Raw genomic sequence first — 20526 nt, forward strand, 5'->3', positions numbered from 1 at the left:
CTCCTCCTCCTCCTCCTCCTCCTCCTCCTCTTCCTCCTCCTCTTCCTCTTCCTCTTCCTCTTCCTCTTATCCTTTCTTCTTCTTTAAGAAAAGCTGTATTTAGGAAACAGGACCATGATTTAGACTTTTACTAATAGTCTTTTTTATATGGTGATTTACAAATGTTTTACATTTACTTATCAGAGTGTAACTGACAAATTCTATTATTTCATTGAATGTCTTTCTCCTTTCCTTTTTGAGCATTTAGAAATTTCCTCTATACACACGCATATGTACACACACACACACGCACACACGTGTACAAAGCCATGATGCATTTAATCCCACAAAGTCAAGATCAACTTCTTTAATTTACTTCTTGTATGTAAGCGAGTTTCCATGTGTACACAAAAGTCAGCTTCCACCGTGTCTCAGAGTCAGGGTCTGTAGACTTAGGGGCCTGGCTCTTTCTTTTTCTTTTTTTGAGATAGAGTCTCACTGCATGGTCCAGGCTGGCTTTGAACTCATAGTGATCTTCCTCTTGTCCTGAGGTGGAAAGCATGTGCTGCCACTGGGAGGGGGTGGTTCTTCTTAAGGAAAAGAATAGAAGCTGGGTGGTTGGATGCCTCTAATGCCATAACTCTAGAGGCTGAGGAGGAGGCTCATCCGTGCAAGGCCAGCCTGGGCTACATGGTAAAACTCTGTCCAAAAAAAAAAAAGGAAAAAAAACAAAGAGAGAGAACAATAGAATATTAGTGGCAAACGTGGACATTGGGTTGGACAATGAAGTAGCAACTTGGAAGCGTTGGATGCACAAACGCCCCAGAAAGGCTGCGGCCCGGGGATGGCACCGCTCACATGCCTTCTGCTCCCTCGCCCTTCCTAAGTGGGCTGCACGCTCCAGCTGTGTGCGGTGGCTCTGTAACAGGCTCCGGTGACACACGTACCACCGGGCCAGTGCCTCGGGAACTTCCTTGGCTGGCTCCCTCTGTCTGGATGTGGCCTCCTTGTGCCTGTCACACCTGGAGCCCGCCAGCTCGCTGTCCCCACAGCAGCTGTCCTCCCCTGCCCACCCTCCTTGCAGCTGCCCTGATAACCTTTCAGCTTAGAGGCGGCTCCTCCCATCCCAGCGAGCTCGTGAGGCAGGCTGGCCCTGTGTGACTGCCTGCTGGAGTGTCCAGTCTCTTCCTGCTAACCTCGGGAATTTTCTTTCTGTACTTTCACAGCACTGGAAGTTTCAGCTAATGTTTCACTTTTTCTTATATATTTTTGTTCTGTTTTACTTTTTTAGTCTCACCCTACAGCACAGGCTGGCTGAACTCCTGAAGTCATCCAGGCTTTTGATCCTCCTGCCTCAGCCTCCCACAGGCTGGGATGACAGCTGTGTGTCACAGTACCCTGGCTGGGTTTCCTGTTAACATGTCTCCCTGCCAGGCTCTTTGGGCCAGACTGCGGAGGTGTCCTGAGGGCTTGCATGTCCTCTGGAAGCAGGCAAGGCCTGCAGTGCTGGCTGGAGCAGTCCTTAACACGCAGCTGTGCCTTTGCTCCCCATGTGGCGGGTCCAGGCCTTTCCAGGGACCCCAAACTGATGTGGGCCTCTGAGTCTTGTTCCCACGACCCCACGGTGTGTGTCGCAGCACCCTGCCTGTGTCGCCTTGCTCCCTCCATTCTTGCCAGGGTAGCGCCTTCTTCCCCAGACAGCGCAGCCGGTCCACAGCCTGGTCCTAGATGCACCCAATTCCCCTGAAGATCAGACTCCCTTCCCGCAGGCGCTTCTCCCGCTGGGCGGGGTGGGGGGGACTCTTTTGTGACCCTGTCCCATTGCATGGAGGCCACAGACATTGGACCCTATACCCTTGAAGGTGATTCAGTGTGCCCAGCCCCAGGGGAGGGCCACATGGCCTTGGTCGTGGTGGTGTCTCTGCCAGGCCTCCTGACATTTCAGCCTGGGACCCAGGATGCCTCCTACAGGCTTCATGTTTTAAACTGGGGACAGGCTCTCACCTGGCCTCGAGCTCACTGTGGGGCCAGGATGGCCTCCAGGTTGCAGCAGTGACCCTCCTGCTTCAGCCTCCCAGGTGCTGGAGGGACGCTAGGCATTCTCCACTCCACGGAAGGCAGCCATTCCAGTGGTCCTTGTCAGTTTTGTCACTGGAACACAGAGCCAGGATGCCCAGAAAACAGGAACTTTCTTGTGGCTGCCAGATAGGGCCAGGGAAGAGCAGAGACAGCGCTTTGCTGCTGTTGCCAAGGGCCTTGGCACTCCCGAGGAGGAGGAGACTTCTGGGACCTTCCAGGTTCTGGTGGCAGCCAGCTTGGGCCAGTGACCCTGGGGGGTGGTCAGCCACAGGAGACAAAACTGGGGACAAAGCCAGCTAGGATGGTCTTGGGGTGCTTGGGCAGCAGTGTGGTAGCACCACTGTCACAAGCAAACAGGTCAGCACCCAAGAGCCACTGGCTGGCTGTGAGGACCCAGGACAGTACATGGATCACACTGCCCCAGAATACCGCATGGAACGCCAGGCATGGGAAGCTTTGCTGTTCATGCCTCACACTGAGCTCTGTCCTCAGCCTTTTCTATCTTGAGAAGGGTCTTGCAAAGTCATTGAGTTGCCCAGCCTGGGCACCAACCTGGGAACCTCCTACTTCAGCCTCCTGCGTGCTGGGATCGCAGACATGCAACACCATGCTCCACTGTGAACCTCCGTTAAAAAATAACAACCTGGGCTGGTGAGATGGCTCAGTGGTCTGAAGCACCTACTTAGAACAAGCTTAGCAAAGCACAGGGACCGCGGTTCAATCCCCCAGCACCACATGCCAGCCAGCCCCGCTCCCTGGTGGGCTGAGCTGGCCACACACATACTAGATAGATAAATAAATAAATAAATAAAATCACCTGGTTTTGGCAAGCTGAGGCATGAGGATCGCAAGTTGGAACCCAGACCAGGCTACTCAGGGAGAGCATATCTCAACATTAAGATAAGAAGGGCTGGAGCCGGGTGGTGCCAAGGCCTTGGGTCCTATCCCCAGCACCATCACAAAAGGAAAAGCACTTTAGTGCAAGAAAGCCCACTTTTCCTCATGGCAAAGGCCCACTTCAGCTTGGCAGAAATGTGCCTGCTCTTCTTCTTGGAAGGAGAGCTACCAGTGTGGGACAGTCATGTCATCATTACTTCAGGAAGCAAACTATACTGCTGGTAGGAGCAGGGTGACAGGACGGAGCCAGCTCCGCAGGACCTGCTAAGAGCGGGGCTGCCTGTCCAGTGCCCGGTAGCCCTTGTCCGAAGAAGCCCATGCATGGACCCAGAGGAAGTGCTGGTGCGGGAGACTGGCATTAGCCTCAGAGCTGTGCAGAGGTTAAGTTGGGGTGTTAGAGGAACTACATGCTGCGCCTCTGAGAACACACTTGATCCCAGCAATGAGGGAGGCTGAGGCAGTCGGACCACGGGACGACTGCCTGCACGACTTAGTGACACCCTGTCAGAAATTTAAAAACAAAACAAAACAGGCTGAAGATGTAGCTAAGCACCAAAGCTCTGGGTTGGTTCAGTCCTCCTCAGTACTGTAAAAGAAAAATAGAAATGAGCAAGTTTTTAGCAAAAGAAATTACAAGTGTTGACTCAACAAAACAGAGGCCAGGGCTGTGGAGATAGCTCACAGGCTGCCTGACAAGCACAAAGTCCTGCGTTCAATCTCTGACCCCGAACCGGGCGTGGGGGCGCACACTGGTAATCCCAGCGCCCAGGAGGCTGAGACAGGAGGATCGCTGTGAGTTCATTTTGTAACTCTGGGGGCTACAAAAGTGAGCACAAGGCCAGCCCAAACTGCATAGAGAGACTGTGTCTCAAAAATAACAACAAAACCAGAGGCCTTAAGTAGTTTTATAATCATAAAATAGTATCAGCAATTGAGTATGTTCCCTCCAAAGCCTACTCCGAGCCAAATGAATGGCCCATACCTGTTATTCCAGCACTGGCAGACTGAGTCAGGAGAATCACTGTGAGTTCGAGGCCAGCCTGACCTAGGCAGTGACACCCTGTCTCAACAACAACGAAAAGAAAATGTCAAGCCTAGAAGACTTCATCAACAAAATCTACCAAATTTTCCCAAGTAAAATTATTCTATTTTATAAACACTCAAAGAAAAAAGAGATGTGTACAAGGGGGGAGAGCCACAGCCTCCTTGGCAAGGGAGGGCCTTGGGGCTGCCACTGTGCAGGCAGTCGAGGGGCTGCCACCAGCTCCAGCACCGGACTCTGCTGGGGCCGACGCTTGCCAGGCCTCCCACCACAATCAGGGACCCTTGAAGCACAGCCTTGAGGGCCGAGGTGAGGCCAGACCACAGAGCCAATGTTAGCACAACAGAAAAAATGACAAGACACAGCCACAGCGGTGGCCGGGTCTCAGGTGAAAAGAGCTACGTTGAAGAAATGACATAATCGTTGTTCTGGGCACACTGACACGACACCCATTCGTAACGGAGCGGGAAGCAGCAATCCCAGAACACAGCAAGGAGCCAGCGACATGGTCCCGCTGTGTCCAGAGGCTAACAGCTTTCTCCTAAGAGCAGAGAGGAGCCTTTTTGTGGGTGGCAGCAAGCGAGAAGGGAGTGCCATGAAGGCCTCGGGCACACTCCGGGAGTACAAGGTGGTGGGGCGCTGCCTGCCCACCCCACAGTGCCGCACGCCGCCTCTGTACCGCATGTGGAGTTTTGCACCCAATCACGTCGTCGCCAAGTCCCGTTTCTGGTACTTCGTGTCCCAGCTGAAGAAGGTGAAGACATCTTCAGGGGAGATCGTCTACTGTGGGCAGACGTTTGAGAAGTCTCCGCTGCGGGTGAAGAACTTCAGCATCTGGCTGCACTAGGGCTCCCGCAGTGGCACCCACAACACGTACCGGGAGTACCGGGACCTGCCCACAGCAGGCGCCGTCACCCAGTGCTACCGGGACGTGGGCACCCTGCACAGAGCCCGCGCCCACTCCATCCAGATCACGAAGGTGGAGGAGATCGCAGCCAGCAAGGGCCGCCGGCCCGCTGTCAAGCAGTTCCACCACTCCAAGATCAAGTTCCCGCCGCCCCACGGGGTCCTGCCTCGCCAGCACAAGCCCCGCTTCACCACCGAGAGGCCCAACACCTTCTTCTAGAGGCAGGCCAATAAACCTGGCACTGCTCCGCAAAAACAAAACAAAAGAATTAGAGAGGAGAGGAGCCGGGGAGGATAAGCTCTTGCCTGGCAAGCGCAAGGGCCTGAGTTTAATCCCCGGTTCCACAAAAAAAAAAAAAAAAAGATCAGAGAGGAGAAAAAGGGGCCCACCATCATCCCCAGTTCATCCAACACTTGCCTGTGGATCCTGGATAGGGCAGTTGGGCAAAAAAGGAAAGAAAAAGGAATGGCTGCTGTGTGCGGTGGCGCATGACTGTCATCCCAACACTGAGGAGGCTGATACAGAAGGCTCACCTGAGTTCTAGGCCCACCTGGACTATGTAGCAGGACCCCAAGACTAGAAGACCACGAACAGGGGAGGGCTTGGTCTCCCAGACAGGACAGCAGGTTCCTGCAGTGTGGTTTGGACAGGGATGGGCGAACGAACTGGCAAGAGCCCACAAACTGGCCCTTGCTGCATGACAGAGGGCTGGCACTTATAGCACTGGGGGAGGGTGAACTTCTTAATAAGTTGGGCCAGGACAACGGCATTTATATGGAGATAAAAATAAAACTGTTAACAAAAAGTAAGAAACTGTAGCTGAGCATGGTGGCAAACAAATATAATCTCAGAACTCTGAGAAGCCGAGACAGGAGGAATGGAGCTCTGGGCCACCACAGCAGCTTAGCAACTTGGTGGCTTGGTACTTCACCCAGCAAGCTCTCCAAGGTCCCAAAGTTCTGGGGATGTAGCTCAGTGGCATAGCACCTTCCTGGCAAGCACAAGGTCCTCAGTTTGATTTCCAGTGCCAAAAAAATCTGTCTCATTTCAAAGTTCCCAGGGAGGAGGACAGTGAGAGGATGGAGAATAAAGGTGAGACAGAAAGCTGAAGTCAGGTGGGGCCCTCTCTCCAGATGGGAGGAAAGGAAAGTCCTCAACCACTGCCATGAGTATATTTATACATTTGTCGTGTGATGCACCCTACTTAACTAGCTTGAATCTTACACCCCATGTCCTTGGAGCTGGAACATCTGTTCACCTAGGGTGCCCCAAACCCTTAGCATATTTCTTGAGTGCTCTGTGCTTTTAGCTCCACACATGAGCAATCACTAGCTCAGCCAGTCATGACAGTTTGGATTTAGAATGTCCCAAATACCTCCTGTGTCCAGAGGAAGCACTCTGGAAGGTGACTAGACCACCGGGTGCTGTCGGCACCAGCGGATTCACCCATGGATGGGTTCGTGGCTGATGTGCCAGTACCGGAGGGGGAGCTGGCTGGTCTCCACTTCCTGGCTGCCACGGGTGAGCAGCTCTCCCCCACCCGGCCCTCTTGCCACGCTGCTCCTGCCTTGCAGCAGACCACCACAGACTGAACCCTCCATAGCCGTGAGCCAAACAAGCCCTCCTCCCTTAAGCTGTGCAGGTGGGGATTTTGCCCCAGCACTGGGAAGGTGACTTATAATGCAACTTAGCAAGAGTCTCTCTCAAAATTAAAAAAGCAGCTAAGCATGTAACTTCAGGGTGAAGGTTTTGAATTTAATCATCAATGCTGGAGAGAGAGAGAGAGAGAGAGAGAGAGAGAGAGAGAGAGACAGAGACAGAGAGAGACAGAGACAAAGAGAGACAGAGAGAGACGCAGGCAGGCAGGTGGGCAAAGAAAAGAGGAGAAAGGGAGATGGAAACAGGAAACAGAGGAAAGGAAGGGGGGACCTCACCTTGAAACCTATGCAAACACTAGTTTCACACAGATCAGGAGTCTAAATTAAAGGCCAGGCTCGGACTGTCTACACAAAGCCCTGGGTGGGTCTGCACTGCTGACTACAAGGATGCTGGCATTACAGTCACTCTGCGGCACCCGTATGTCTGCCGTACCTGCTGTGGCTGCAGCTGTGGTCCACACTGGCAGCAACACAGTGCAGACAGCCCTCTTCTGTCCAGCTATTGGCTCAAATGATGACTTGGGCTTGTGGGACCCTTTCCACTGCTGCACAGGTTCCTGTGCATGGATGGACACACTTTGTCCACCACGTGCCCTTGGAAAGCTCCTGCCCTTGTTTCCAGTTTCAGCTAGTGCAGAGCAAGCTGCCACAGAATGAAAAGCCACAGAGAGGTTAAATCCTGGGTGAGATGGCAGGTGGAACACTTGCATCCAATTCTGCAAACAGACACTCTGAGAGACTGAGGCAGGAGGATCGAGATTTCAAGCCTCACCCAAGAGATTTATTGAGGCTCTGCTCCTGGGCTCAGCAGTGACTGTCACTCTCATCCTGCAGAACCTAGGAGCTTTCCTGTCCAGAAAGCACAAGACTGTCATGGAGGAGGTAAGTTGCTGGGACTACATTTCAGGTCCTCAGGATGCTGAGCTCACAGACCCTGGGGCCCTGGCTATAGCTCAGTGGTGAGCACTGGCCATGAGTGTGTGGGGTCATACGAGCCAGCCCTAGACCCTCAGAACTCTACCACCCATGCAAGGAAAGTGGCCCCTCTCCATCCTCCCTCACTGAGACATTTCTCATCCCAGAAACAAAGGGAGACCCTGCCAGCTCCCAGGGATTTTGACGTGGAGAGTGCAAGGGACAAGGATTTCTCCTATTTTTGTTTTGAGATAGGGTGTCACTGTGTTTGTGCAGCCAGGCCTTGAACTGTGTAGCCCAGGCTGGCCTCAAACCTGCAGTGTTTCTCCTGCTGGCATGACAGGCGTGCACCATCATGCCTGGCTCAGCTTTTATATTTTTGCCCATCTCTTCTTCACGTATTTTTCAATAAATTATGTTTTCTCTACTTGAATGAAATGTACCCAGTTCATAAAGACTCATTATAGTTACCTCTTTATGATGAAGTGGCCTCGTTATTACTATAAAATATCTTTTAATATCACTCAATGTCTTGAGTTCTCCTTTGTGATTTTCTCTTAGTTGCTTCCTCTTCACTGAGACACAATACCTGACACCCATAACTGAATGGACAAGTTGATTTGGGCTCATTTCTGAACTCTTAGTCCTTCCATGACAGGGGCATGGTGGAAAGGGAGAAGCTGGGAAGGCAAGCACTCTTCCAGCCATGCCAGGCCAGCACCCCCTCTTGTGACCAGGCCCTGCCTGCCAAAGGGGACCGTCAAAAGAGCACAGGTCTTTGGAGGTTCCGTACGAGCGGAGGAAGAGCAGGGGCCCTTGGTTTGGGAGTGGTCCCCGGGTGTCTGCTTTGCTAGAAGCGTGTCCATTTCAGCACCGAGGGGTGACCTGAAAGGAGACCGTCCAGAGCCAATGTCAGAGCATCCGTGCCAAGCCAGTGTGGTGGCGTGCTCTTTTTTTTCCTTGCGGAACCGGGGATTGAACTCAGGCCCTTGTGCTTGCCAGGGAAGTGCTTATTCCCCTGAGCCAGCTCCCCGGCTCCGGTGGCATGCTCTTGATCCCAGCATTCTCAAGGCTGAGGCAAGATTATCACAAATTCTAGGCCAGACTAAAGTACACAGCAAGACACTGTCTCAAAAAACAAACTCCAACAAGTAAAATAAAACAAAAACTAGTGTGTGTGGGTTTAAAAGTGACTGTTGTCTGGGGACTCCCACAGTTGTAGGAGGTCAACAGGCTTTCACGTTAAACACCAGAACTACCCCCGAGTTCTTCCAGCAGCAGGGGTGAAAAGGAATCCGTTGGGGGGGTTATGCATTTGGTTGTTACAGGGTCTCACCATACCACTCAGACTAGTAGTGATCCTCCTGTTTTCAGCCCCCCGAGCGCTGGGGTTACAGGCGTGCACCACCACGCCTGGTCTTGGCAGCTGGTTCAGAGTGCCTGGAGCGGCTGGCTCAGCGCCCCTGGGGTGGGGCCGGTGTGGCATGTGGCGCTGGGGAGCAATCCTGGTCCCTGCGCTTGACTAAGCAGGCGCTTACTCTGCTGAGCTATCTCGCTAGCCCGGAATCTGTTTTTAAATGATCACATCTGGCTTTTCAAGTGGTGCACATCTGTAAGGCCAGCATCCTGGGAGGCTGAGCCAAGGGTGACTCAAAATTTCAAGTTTGAGCCAAGTCTGGGCAGCTTAGCAAGTTAGGGAGACTGTGTCTAAAGATAGAAAGGTAAAAACTGGGCTGGGGGGCCAGGGAGATGGCTCAGTAGAATAAGCACTTCCCTGGCAAGTGTAAGGGCCTGAGTTCAATCCCTGGTTCCGCAAAAAAAAAAATAAAAAAAACTGGGCTGGGGATGTAGCTCAGTGTCAAAGTCCACCTGGGTCCAATCCCCAGTACCCTAAATAAATAAATAAATAAGTAAATAAAATTTTACCTGATATGTTAAGAAAGAAGAAAAAGGAAATCATACAGAATATTCTATTAAAACCACAAAAGGCAGAAAACATGGAAGGCACAAATAAGGAACAAAAAAGTAGAAAACGTATGGAATATGGTAGACATTACTCCAACCTCCAGCAGTAATCACACTAAGTGTCGATAGTCTAAATTCACCAATGACAGCGACAGCACATGTTTCCCTGGCAGGGGAGATGCTATAATTACAAAGGTACCTTGGTTTCCCCTGCATAGCAGCAGGGGCTGCAAGCGTGTGCGCCCCTGTTAAACGTGAACAGAGACATCTAGTCAGAACCGGGCAAGATGAAAACAGGGAACGGCTCGGCAATGTCAGTCTCCCCCTCGTGCGTAATCAAGGCCTGTGGCTGCGCAGCCTCCGCAGCGGGAGCGGGAGCGGCCAGCACACACACCGGGGGCGTGGCACCGAGCACTCGCCCACATTTCGAAGAATGGGTGCTCACGGTAGCCCTCAGCCTGCGGTGGGACTAGAAATCAGTAACGAAAGGATAACTGGAAAGCTGCCAAACACATGAAGATTAAGCATGCCGTCACGAACACATGCGTCACCAAGGCAATCTCAAGAGAAATTTTAAACTTTTCAAGTCGCTGGGCATTGTTAGGCACACCTGTAAGCCCAGCCCTCTGGGATGCGAAGCAGGAGAAACTTAACACTTCAGGGACATCTTGTTGCAAAAGAAGAAATAAAATGAGGCAGGTAAATACCTGTCATGTCAGCACTTGGGAGGCTGAGGCAGGAGGATTGCAGCGATTTTGAGGCCAGCCTGGGCTACATAGTGAGTTCAAGGCTAGCTTGGATTACACAGAGACCTTATTTCCAAAATAATAAAAGGAAGGAAGGAAGGAAGGAAGGAAGGAAGGAAGGAAGGAAGGAAGGAAAGAAAAAGAAAGAAAGAAAGAAAGAAAGAAAGAAAGAAAGAAAGAAAGAAAGAAAGAAAATGTAGCTCATTGTGTAGGATGTAGCTCGGTAAAAAAAAAAAACTGAAGAAATTGAAAATGAAAATACAACTTAGCAAATTTGTGGGATAGCGTTTACAGGGAAATGTACAGCATTAAGTGGCTATGCTTGGAAAAGAAAAAGATCTAAAAGTGAATAATCTAAGCTTTCATCTTAGGAAATTAGAAAAAGGAGCAAATTAAATCCAGTATGAAGAGATGAAAAGAAATAAGAAAAAACAGAGCAGAAATCAATAAAATTGAAAATAGGAAATCAGTAGGAAAAAATGAAACCAAAAGCTGATTCTAACATAGCTGACATCCATCAGTCCCTAGAAAACTAAGAGAAAAAGACCCAAATTAATATCAGAAGTGAAAGAAGGGCCTACTGAGACAGTTCAGCTGTCTAATCACCTGCCAGGCAAGCCCAAGCTCCTGAGTTCGATCCCCAGGACTGCATGCCGTGCCAGCCCCGGACCCCCGGGTGTGCTGGTGCATGCTGTAATCCCAGTGCTGGGGAAGTTGAGACAGAAGGAGTCTGAGCTGTGTAGCGAGACTCTGTAGCAAATAAACAAATAATTTTTTTTAAAGTGAAAGAAGAGACAGTATGAGTATAATGGACATTATGAGGATAAGAAATGTGTACCATGAACAGCCTTCAGGCCAGGGACATAGCTCAGTGGCACAGCACTGGCCTGGCAAGCACAAGGTCTGGAGTTCAATTCCACACACCCCCCCAAAAAAGACTGTCATGAACAGCCACATAGCCACCAATTTGATCACCTCACTGAAATTCTTCACACCACCTGCCATGACTCACAGAAGAAGAAATAATGTAATGAGCTTGTATCTACAATTAAATTTGAATCAGCGCTCAGGTGATCTGTTCCTGTCATCCCAGCTACTTGGTAGGCTGAGGCAAAAGGGTCACAAGTTCTAGGCAAGCCCGGCCAATTTAGTAAAACTCTGTCTCAAAAGACTGAATCAATAATTAACAACCTTCTAAAACAGAAAGCATCAGCTGGGCATGGTGGTGCACATCTGCCACTCAGCACTAGGGAGGCTGAGGTAGGAGAATCACCATGAGTTTACATAGTGATACATTACCTCAAGAAAACAAGAATTAAACAAGATGAAACAAAAAGCACCAGGATCAGATGGGTTTATTGGTGAATTTTAACCAACATTTAAGACAAAAATTACCAATTTCCTATACATTTGTCCATAGGAAAGAAGCCGAGGGAATGCTTCCTAAGTCATGATGAGTTCAGCATTACCGCAATACAAAATTAGCAAAAGATATTACAAGAAAAGTCAAGTGTAGACCAGTATCTCTCATGAAATAAATGCAAAAATTCTGAGCAAATTATTAGCAATCAAAACCAACAATCTATAAAAATCAATATACATCCAAGTAGAATCGATGCTAGGTACATAAGGCTGGTTCAGCAACTAAAAATCAATTAATGTTGGCCATTGCATCTGTAGGCTAAACAAGAAAAATCACACTGCTGTCTATATATGCAGGAAAAGCACTCAACAAAACCCAATAACATGGATTAATCCAGTGCATGATAAAAGGTAAGCCCGACTATACTAGGAATAGAGGAGAGCATCCTCAACCTAGTGAAGACTATCGGGCCAGCGAGATAGCTCAGCAGACTAAGTGCCTGCTTTGGCAAGCACAGGGACCAGGGTTCAATCCCTGGTCCCACATGCTGCACCAGCCCCGCCTCCAGGGTGCACTGAGCCGGCTAATGAGGCTGGGCATGGTGGCACCCGCCTGTAATCCCAGCGCTGGGGAGGCTGAAGACAGGAGGATCACTATGAGTCTGAGCTGCGCAGTGAGACCCTGCACCTAATACATAAACAGAAAATAAGAATATCTCCAGAAACCTACGACCGGCACCACATCACACTTGGTGGGGGAAATGTAATTTTCACAATCAAATTAGATTGTGAAATAAAAGATTTACTGACTGAGGAGAAAGAAATAAAGCTGTCTCCATCCACAGGTGACACGATTATCTATACAGAAATTCAAAAGAATTAACAAAAAAAAATCCTAGTTCTAATAAATGATTATAGCAAGGTTGTAGAACATAAGGTTAATCTACAATGATCAATTGCTTTCCCATATAACAGCAATCAAGAAGTGGAATTTAAAATGAAAACCATGGGGCCGGGGAGAGAGATGGCTCAGTAGCACAAGTGCTTGCCTGGCAAGCGCAAGGGCCTGCGTTCAATCCCCCGTTCTGCCAAAAAATAAAGAATAAATAAATAAGTAAAAATAAAATGAAAATCACAATACATTTTATGAACATCCCCCCTAAATGAAATAGATTTATTTAGGTATAAATCCAACAAAATAAGTCCAACAATTATATAAGGTAAACTGCAAAACTTGGATGAAATAAAGCAAAGAATAAATCGGTGGGGAGAACCCCCCTTCACAGCAGGGAGACTCAGTTGCTCCATGTCCGTTCTTCCCAACTGCACCTGCAATACAATCCCAAGCAAAAGCCCAGCAAGCTATGGTGTGTGTGCTGACAGGGGGATCTTCAAGTTTACAGGGAGAAAGACATGGAAGGGCTGCCCAGTGTTAGAGAATTAGAAGAAAGTCGCAGGAGCAACTCAGTCCGACTTCAAAACCGTGTGGTACTAGCTGGAGAGATCGCCGGGGGCTGGGGTAGCTCAGTGCTGGGATGTTCGCCCAAGGAGCCCTCGTTTGGGCCACTGGCACTGCAAGAAAGGAAAAAGGAAAGAAAAGGCGAAGCGATGAATACAACAGAATCACCTTGGAACAGACTGCATAATATAGTCTGCCCATCTTTTTTTTAATGTGTTCGGTACAAGGTCTCAGACCGCAGCTGGGACTCACAGTGATGCTCCTGTCTCAGCCTCCCCAGCCCTGGGATTACAGGCGCGCAGCACCATGCTTGGTGTTGGGACCGGCACGGCATGCTGTACTCGGGGACTGTATCTGCTCCGTGGCCCGTTGCTCTCTGGCGGTGTCATGCATCCTCGCTCCTCACGCCCTCCCACCCTTCTGGTGCTGCCTTGGAGGAACCTTGGACAGAATCTTCTGGAACCATGGGCTGAATAAACCTCTCCTCGTTAAGGTGTGGTGTGGGCTATTTTGTCCCAGCAGTGGGAAAGCTGAGTGACACCAAGACAGAGCTGACCAAAGACATTTATTCAAAATATATAGAGGGCTGGGGAGACAGCTCAGTAGAATAAGCGCTTTCCTGGCAAGCACAAGGGCCTGAGTTCAATCCCTGGTTCTGCCAACAAAACAAAACAAACAAACAAACAAACAAACAAACTCTTTTTTTGGCTTCTTTTGACACAGGGTCTCCCTTAAGCCCAGGCTCGCCTCCAGCTTGAGATCCTCCTGGAACAAAGAACTAAAATTCAACAAGAGGACAGCAAGCACCTGATTATGACACAGGACATAGTGGATCGTTAACTGCTGGTCAAATTGTTACACCCAGCTGAACTGGACTAGCGTAGCTCTAGGTATGGGACGCCACCTGAGGGTTGTCGCCAGCAGTGGAAGAGGCAGACCTGGAGAAGCTGTGGGGAGGCTGTTTGGGAAGCTGTTGGAGCTGCTGAAAGTGGCTGGTTCCCTCCGCCTGTTCTTCTGGGTGACCTTGTCATGCTGGCTTTCCAGAGGAACTTGGCTGTTCTTCTCAGAGGAGGAGGTCGGGACCTTGCTGACAGCGAGGGGCTGCAGTTCATTTTGGAGGAGCTCTTGGCCTCATCTTTTTTTTTTTCCAGAACCGGGGATTGAACTCAGGCCCTTGCGCTTGCCAGGGAAGCGCTTATGCCGCTGAGCCAGCTCCCGGCCATCTTGTCCTCATCTTGAGCATTGCTTCGTGGCTCAGCTGGGGAAGACGGTACACTGCTTAGCCTCATGGAGGCGCTTGTCACGTTGGCTTTTCTGATGGGAACTCGGCTTTCCCCATAAATGGAGGAGTTCAGGACCTCACTGTTGCTGGGGGTGGCTGTGGTCCTTTTGCGGGGAGCTCTGCTTCTTACTCTGAGGGTCGCTTTCTATCTCCAGGGCAGATCCTGCAGCTGCTGGCGCAGATCCTTCATCCCGCTGGCACAGACTTTCTAGCTTCCACCGCTGACCTTGGGGCCCATCTAGCGCAGATCCATGCAGCGGGCCTGCATGAGACAATGTCGCGGACTCTAGGCCTCCAGCTGGATTTGTGAGAGGCATTGCTATGGACCCTAGGTTTCCAGCTGGACTCATGCAGGATCTGAGGATCCAGACCCTTAGCTGGATTCTTTGGGTTTGTGTGTGGGCAGATTTCCTGCACTCCTTGTAGATGATTCTTTAGGTGATTATAAAATAATCTTATAAGATATGTCCTGTATTTGGGCTGGGGAGATAGCTCAGTGGCATAAGTGCCTGCCTGCATTGTACTGTTCCCCTTGCAAAAACCCCAAACTGTGACATGGGCTAAAGATCTTAACAGACACCTCACCAAAGCAGACAGAGATGGCAAATAAACATATGAGGAGATGCTATACGTAATGTGTCATCATGGAAATTCACATCAAAACAACGAAGCCAGCCATGGTGGCACACACCTGGAATTCCATTGCCTGTGAGGCTGAAGCAGGAGGATCACAAGTTCAAGTCCCACCTGGGCAAGTGAATGACTTAGCAAGACCCTGTTTCAAAATAAAAAATAGGGCTGGGGATGCAGTGCAGTGTGAACACCCTGGGTCCAATTCCTGGTCGTGCAAGAAAGAAAACAATGGCCACTCTACGGGGTGGAGTAGCAGAAGCCCACACTACTGCTATCACCCACACTAGGCTGTGGGCGAAGGGAGGGGGACTCTTGGTTATCGCTGCAGGAATGGAAATGTGCACCCCACTGAAAGAAGAGCCAGAATTTTCTTCTGAACCTACAGCAAGTCACCGTGCTCACCCAGCAAATCGCAGGGCTTCATGTTTCCCCAAGGAGTTACTTTGCTCCGCATTGTTGTCTGCACGCTCTGCACAGCAACCTTGCTCTTGTGACCAAGGCAGTGAGATGATGCTGTGTGACACTGCAAAGAGGGCCTGCAAGGACGATTGCAGCTACAGCGAAAGCTTCGTGCGAACTGTTCTTCCAGCGAAAGGCGTGTTGCCACGAGCCCCCTCAGTCCTCGCTCTCGCTGCGAACACACTCATCGTGTCCTCCTTCCCGCTTTCTGCAGCAGCCCCAGAGCCCTCTCTCCTGAGGGTCTGGAGTCCAGCTGTCCTGGATGCCTCACTGTCATGAATCAATGCCACACATTTGCCCTTGGGGCAGAGCTGGGCGTCTCATGGGGCCAGATCCTGTGACTAAGGTGGATGAGGACACCGTTGTGTTGCTACAGCTTGCCTTTCCATGGGGGATCCGAACTCACAAAGTCACCTAGGAACGAGGACTCCAGAGCCACTGCAGAAGGTAGCAAGGACGTGGGGAGCAGTGTGCGGACACAGGACGAGCACCTCGAGAGTTGACTCAAGTCACACTGTATATTTAGTTCGGTTCTCGTGTTATCACGCATTTGCCCAAACACATAATGTCCAGCACTCTGAGTGACCCTGATCTAACCCTGAACTCTGGACCCTGGGTGACAGTGGTGTGCCAATGTAGACTCACCAAGTCTACGCAGTGTCCCACGCTGCTGGGGGCGGGGGGATACAGGAATTCTCTGGCCTTTTCTCTCTGTTTCACTGTGAATCTAATACTACTCTAAAATTAGCCTTTAAAGAGTTCATTCTCGCCTTACTCTCACCGTGCAGGTGGTAACAGGAAACAGCCACATGGAGCTCTGGCTAAGCAGCGGAGCACGTCCAGCATCACAGCAGAAGGGACTGACCGAAGGCCGCTGCCCACACATCTGGCCCGACAGTGGCCTCGAGGAATGTGAAAACAATACAAAATGACAGAAACTATACGCTTAGAACAGAAAATTAATGACCGAATAGAAAAGAAAAGAAGCAAGTCTGCCTTTATAAATTAGAATTCCCTTCTTAAAAACTTCAGTCAAAACCAAAGCCATGTGGAGTTATCAAGAAACAAACCAAATTAGTGTAATACACATAGTCTTTCAAATTGTTAAAAAAAAAAAAAAAAGCCAGACATGGTGGTACACGCCATAATCCAAAGACTCTGGGAGGCTGCGCAGGGGGATCCCGAACTCCAGCTCAATTTGAGCAATTTAGTGAGAGCCTGCCTTATAATAGAAAAATGTAAAAGGACCAGGATGTAGCTTAAGTCCTGAGTTCAATCACCAGGAAAAAAAAAAAAGTTGGGGCAGAGGAGACAGCTCAGAGGCATAAGCACCTACCTCGCAAGCACAAGGACCTGAGTTCAATCCCCTGCCCCAGACCTGCACGTGGTGGAGCAGACCTGTAATCCCAGCACTGAGGAGGTTGAGACAGGAGGACTGCTGAAAGTTTGAGACCATCCTGGGTTACAAAGTGAGCACAAGGCCAGCCCCATCTCTGCATAGTAAGACTGTGTCTCAAAAAAAAAAAAAAGGAAAAAAATGTTGTGAAATAACTAGCAAACAGGAATGCTGAAAATATAAAAAGTAGCAGGTCAGAATACAGATAAGCCAATAACTAAATCAATCCTAAAACTGATTCTTTAAGACCACAAAACCAAAGTTTGGTGCGATTGTGCACATCTGTAATTGCACCACTTGGGAGGCCAAGACAAGAAGATCACCACGAGTTTGAGGCCAGCCTGGGCTACAGTGAGTTCAAGGCCAGCCTGAGGTACAAAAACAGCACAGAAAGAAAGAAACTGGTGGCACCAGAGGTTTAACTGTATTATTTAAGCTAACAGATAACTAAAGATAACAAATTATAAATGGCAGAGGTGATGCTGAATGGACCTTATCCTGCAACCAAAACTATTCTGTGTTGTGTGTATAAGTTGACTCACTGAGAGTTGAAAGTCATAGGCGGAACTTCACCTCATGATGCCTGCAGAAGTACTGTCCAATGTCAGCTCGAGAGGACAAAGACTAGGGGCTGGGGAGATGGCTCAGTGGAGGAAGCGCTTGCCTGGCAAGTGCAAGGGCCTGAGTTTGATTCCTGGTACCACCAGAAAAAAAAAAAGGAGGAAGACTAGGACTACATTTCCCTCTCACGAGGTCAGTTTGCTGACTTGAATTCCATTTGAGATGAATATTCCTACCATCAAGTTTCCAACACATTCTATTTTCTTCGACACCATGAATCAGTGAAGTTATTTCAATTTGATTCTCATTTTCTTTTTTGTTTGTTTGTTTTTTGAGACAGGGCCTTGCTATGTAGTCCAGGCTGGCCTTGAACTCACTGTAGAGCCCAGGCTCGCCTCAATCTTGTGGTAATCGTCCTGCCTCTTCCTCCCATGTGCTGGGATTATAGGCCTGCATCACCAGACGCGGCGGTTTCTTATTTGAGCAGATCTTTCTTGTACGCTTCTTTTCTTCCCCTGATGTTTCTAATTGTTTTTTCTTTCCTTAATACTACGCGCTATCATCGTATCCAGCTTCTTTGACCTCCCAATCACCTTATCTATATGTTGAGTTGATGTCCACACACTTACACACATGTGGTTTTAATTCGTGGGTGCCTTTCTGCCAGAGCCTGCCCTCTCCTTCTCACTGGGACTTCTGTCCCTGGATTTCCTTGTATCTGCTTTCCCAGTGTAAATCCCATTGAGGACTTCATAGCTTCCTTCTTTGTTCACATTCTTGTTCTGTTACAGAACTTCCTTGTGTAACTTTCTCAGGAACCACATGTTTTAGTTACTTGTTGCTGACACAAAATAGCAGACACTTATAGGGAGCAGGTAAAGTTGGAGATCGGTTACAGGGTCACACGAGTGGGGGCAAGGCAAGGCTGGTCCCAAGAACAAAGAGCTCCCAAGGCAAGCCACATGCACAAGCTGCTCCAGTCCAGAAACTACCAGGCACTCAAAGGGATGTCACGCAACACTAACCTGCCAAATGTATACATAAGTGTGCTACAGTGGTAGAGGTTCCTTTCCTCGTATCCGGAGAGAGGGCCCCACTTGACCTCAGCTTTCTGTCGCTTATCTTTGTTTCTCCATCCTCTCACCATCCTCCCCTCTCCCAGGGAACTTCAAGAGCTGTGCTGGACATGACATATTGGTCCCTGAACAGGGCCTGGGTTAAGAAAAAAATATTGGGTGAGTGGACACTTTCATTGTGTGCACAAAAAGGAGAGAAGTGTATTGATAGTATCAATATTGATCAAAGAGGTGTATTGATATTAATATCATCAGGTGTAAAGCATGAGGCAAGCAGGTTCTCAAGAACCACAGATGTATATAGAAATGCTTGTTGTATTATTGATCCCTGTATTTGCTTTCTTTGTGGACTTAGATTAGGGAGTGTATTAATGGTCAGAAGCTTGTTGACATGATCACAAATGGTTTGGCTTGAAGCACTATTTTAAAATCAAGTCCTGAGTGTGTATGTGGGGGAAAATGGCAGAACAACAACTACCCAGGTAGCCTCAATGGAGCCACAAGCAGCAAAGCCACCTTGTCAGCTCGGGGAAACGTTATTGCTTCACAGCTGCGATTTCCACCCTTCATAAAATAGAGTCATCCTTTAAGTTACTTGTTCAACAGTTGGCCTTTGAAAATGCAAAGGATGCTTTATGAGCTTATAAAAAAACAGGCTACACTACCTGAGATTACTGGAATTTGTGCAGAGAATGGCCCCTCAAATGTACAGGGGCTACCTTGGTAACAACTATCACTTGAGTTATTATCTATGGCCTGGAAGAAAGAAGAAAACAAGGTTATTTGTTTCAGCTGCACAGGCAAGGAACATTTTGCCCAAGATTGAGCTGCTGCTCCTGTAAGGGCAGCACAACCATTATCTGTCCCTTCAACAAAACCTTCTAGTATCTGTACAAAGTGTCAAAAAGGGTGTCATTGGGAAAATGAGTGTAAATCCAAAACTGATGTGGAAGGCCAACCTATTCCAGGAAACTTCCAATGGCACTGGCCACAGCCCTGCCAAACAGTAGGGGCGCTGCGGCTCAGAGAGCTTCCCTGAGGTAGCATGGCAGGCTGCCAGTGACTCGGGGGCAGTGTGGCCCTGATTGTGCTTTGCTGATTTCTGTTTAAAAAATACTCTCACAGTAGACACTTTCAAATAACCAATATGACAACAACCAACCTGTACAACTTCTGAAAATTCAACATTAGGTTTTCACAAACTGGTAATAGGCTGGCTCCAGCCTATCACTGTTTCACTATGGCTTTGTAGTAATTCTTGATATCTGGCAGTATAGAATATCAAACTCTGTTTTTTTTAATTGTTGTTTACTTTAGGGGTACATGCTTCAAATTCACAATCAATATAAATCTACATTTATTTAGGTCTTTTTGTTTTCTTATATCAATTTTTGGTTTTCAATAAACTGACACTGCATATATTTTATTAAATGTATATGTAACTGATAGGTTTTTTTGTGCTATTATAAATCTTTCATAAATTCCTTTTAAAAAGGGGAGCAGCCATGACTGCAGGGGCCTTGAGTGCTGAGTTTCACCTAGGGAGGGGTACCAACAATGGAGTCCACCCCAGCAGCAGTGAGGCGGGCACTAACCCCCCCCAGTTCACTGCCACTGAAGTACTGCTGAACAGTTCTTCCCTCAAGCTGATGAGCCACTGCCGGAAAGGGAGCTGGCCTACAGCCTGCAATTGAAGCAGGAGCCACAGCCAGCGGTGAGCGTGGCAAGCGGGAGCCCTGAGCACCTCAAATCAAAATACAGATGCAGGGTTTTTTCTACATTTAAGACTGACAGTGGCCCAGCCTAAACAAGTGCTGTCTTCCAAATGTTTTGTAAAATTTTTCATATTTTCCTTACCATGAGAATTCCTTATAGTCATCAAGGTGAAGGAATTCTTGAACATGCTCATGGAATCCTCAAATTCAGCTATAAAAGCTATAAAAAGGGAGAATCAATTCTTCCCTACAAAATTTACACCTCATCATAGACTTCACCTGGCAGTATACACTATTTTTTTAACATTTATTTATTTATTGTGTGTGTGTGTGTGTGTGTGTGTGTGTGTGGCCAGCTCAGCCCACCAGGAGGCGGCGCTGGCTGGCATGTGGTG

The 20526-nt window shown here is 48.8% G+C and overlaps 1 long non-coding RNA gene and 1 pseudogene across 2 annotated transcripts in view; one reads left to right on the forward strand and one right to left on the reverse strand.

The window, feature by feature from the left end:
* The first annotated feature begins 4552 nt into the window (after positions 1 to 4552).
* LOC101570371 lies at positions 4553 to 5123 on the forward strand (annotated as a pseudogene).
* A 7623-nt stretch (positions 5124 to 12746) lies between these two features.
* Positions 12747 to 20526, reverse strand: part of LOC111813734 — a 15319-nt gene continuing 7539 nt past the window's right edge. The window contains exons 1-3 of one of the 2 annotated variants that reach the window (XR_002818905.1): positions 16165 to 16278; positions 15318 to 15447; positions 12747 to 13122 (exon numbers count right to left, since the gene is read on the reverse strand). This is a non-coding gene — a long non-coding RNA (uncharacterized LOC111813734). Of the gene's footprint in view, positions 13123 to 15317; positions 15448 to 16164; positions 16279 to 20526 lie in introns of those variants that run through there. The other variant, XR_002818906.1, reaches the window with a different exon arrangement.

Source organism: Octodon degus, unplaced genomic scaffold (genome assembly GCF_000260255.1).
Source record: "Octodon degus isolate 3935 unplaced genomic scaffold, OctDeg1.0 scaffold00218, whole genome shotgun sequence".
Classification (NCBI taxonomy): Eukaryota; Metazoa; Chordata; class Mammalia; order Rodentia; family Octodontidae; genus Octodon; species Octodon degus.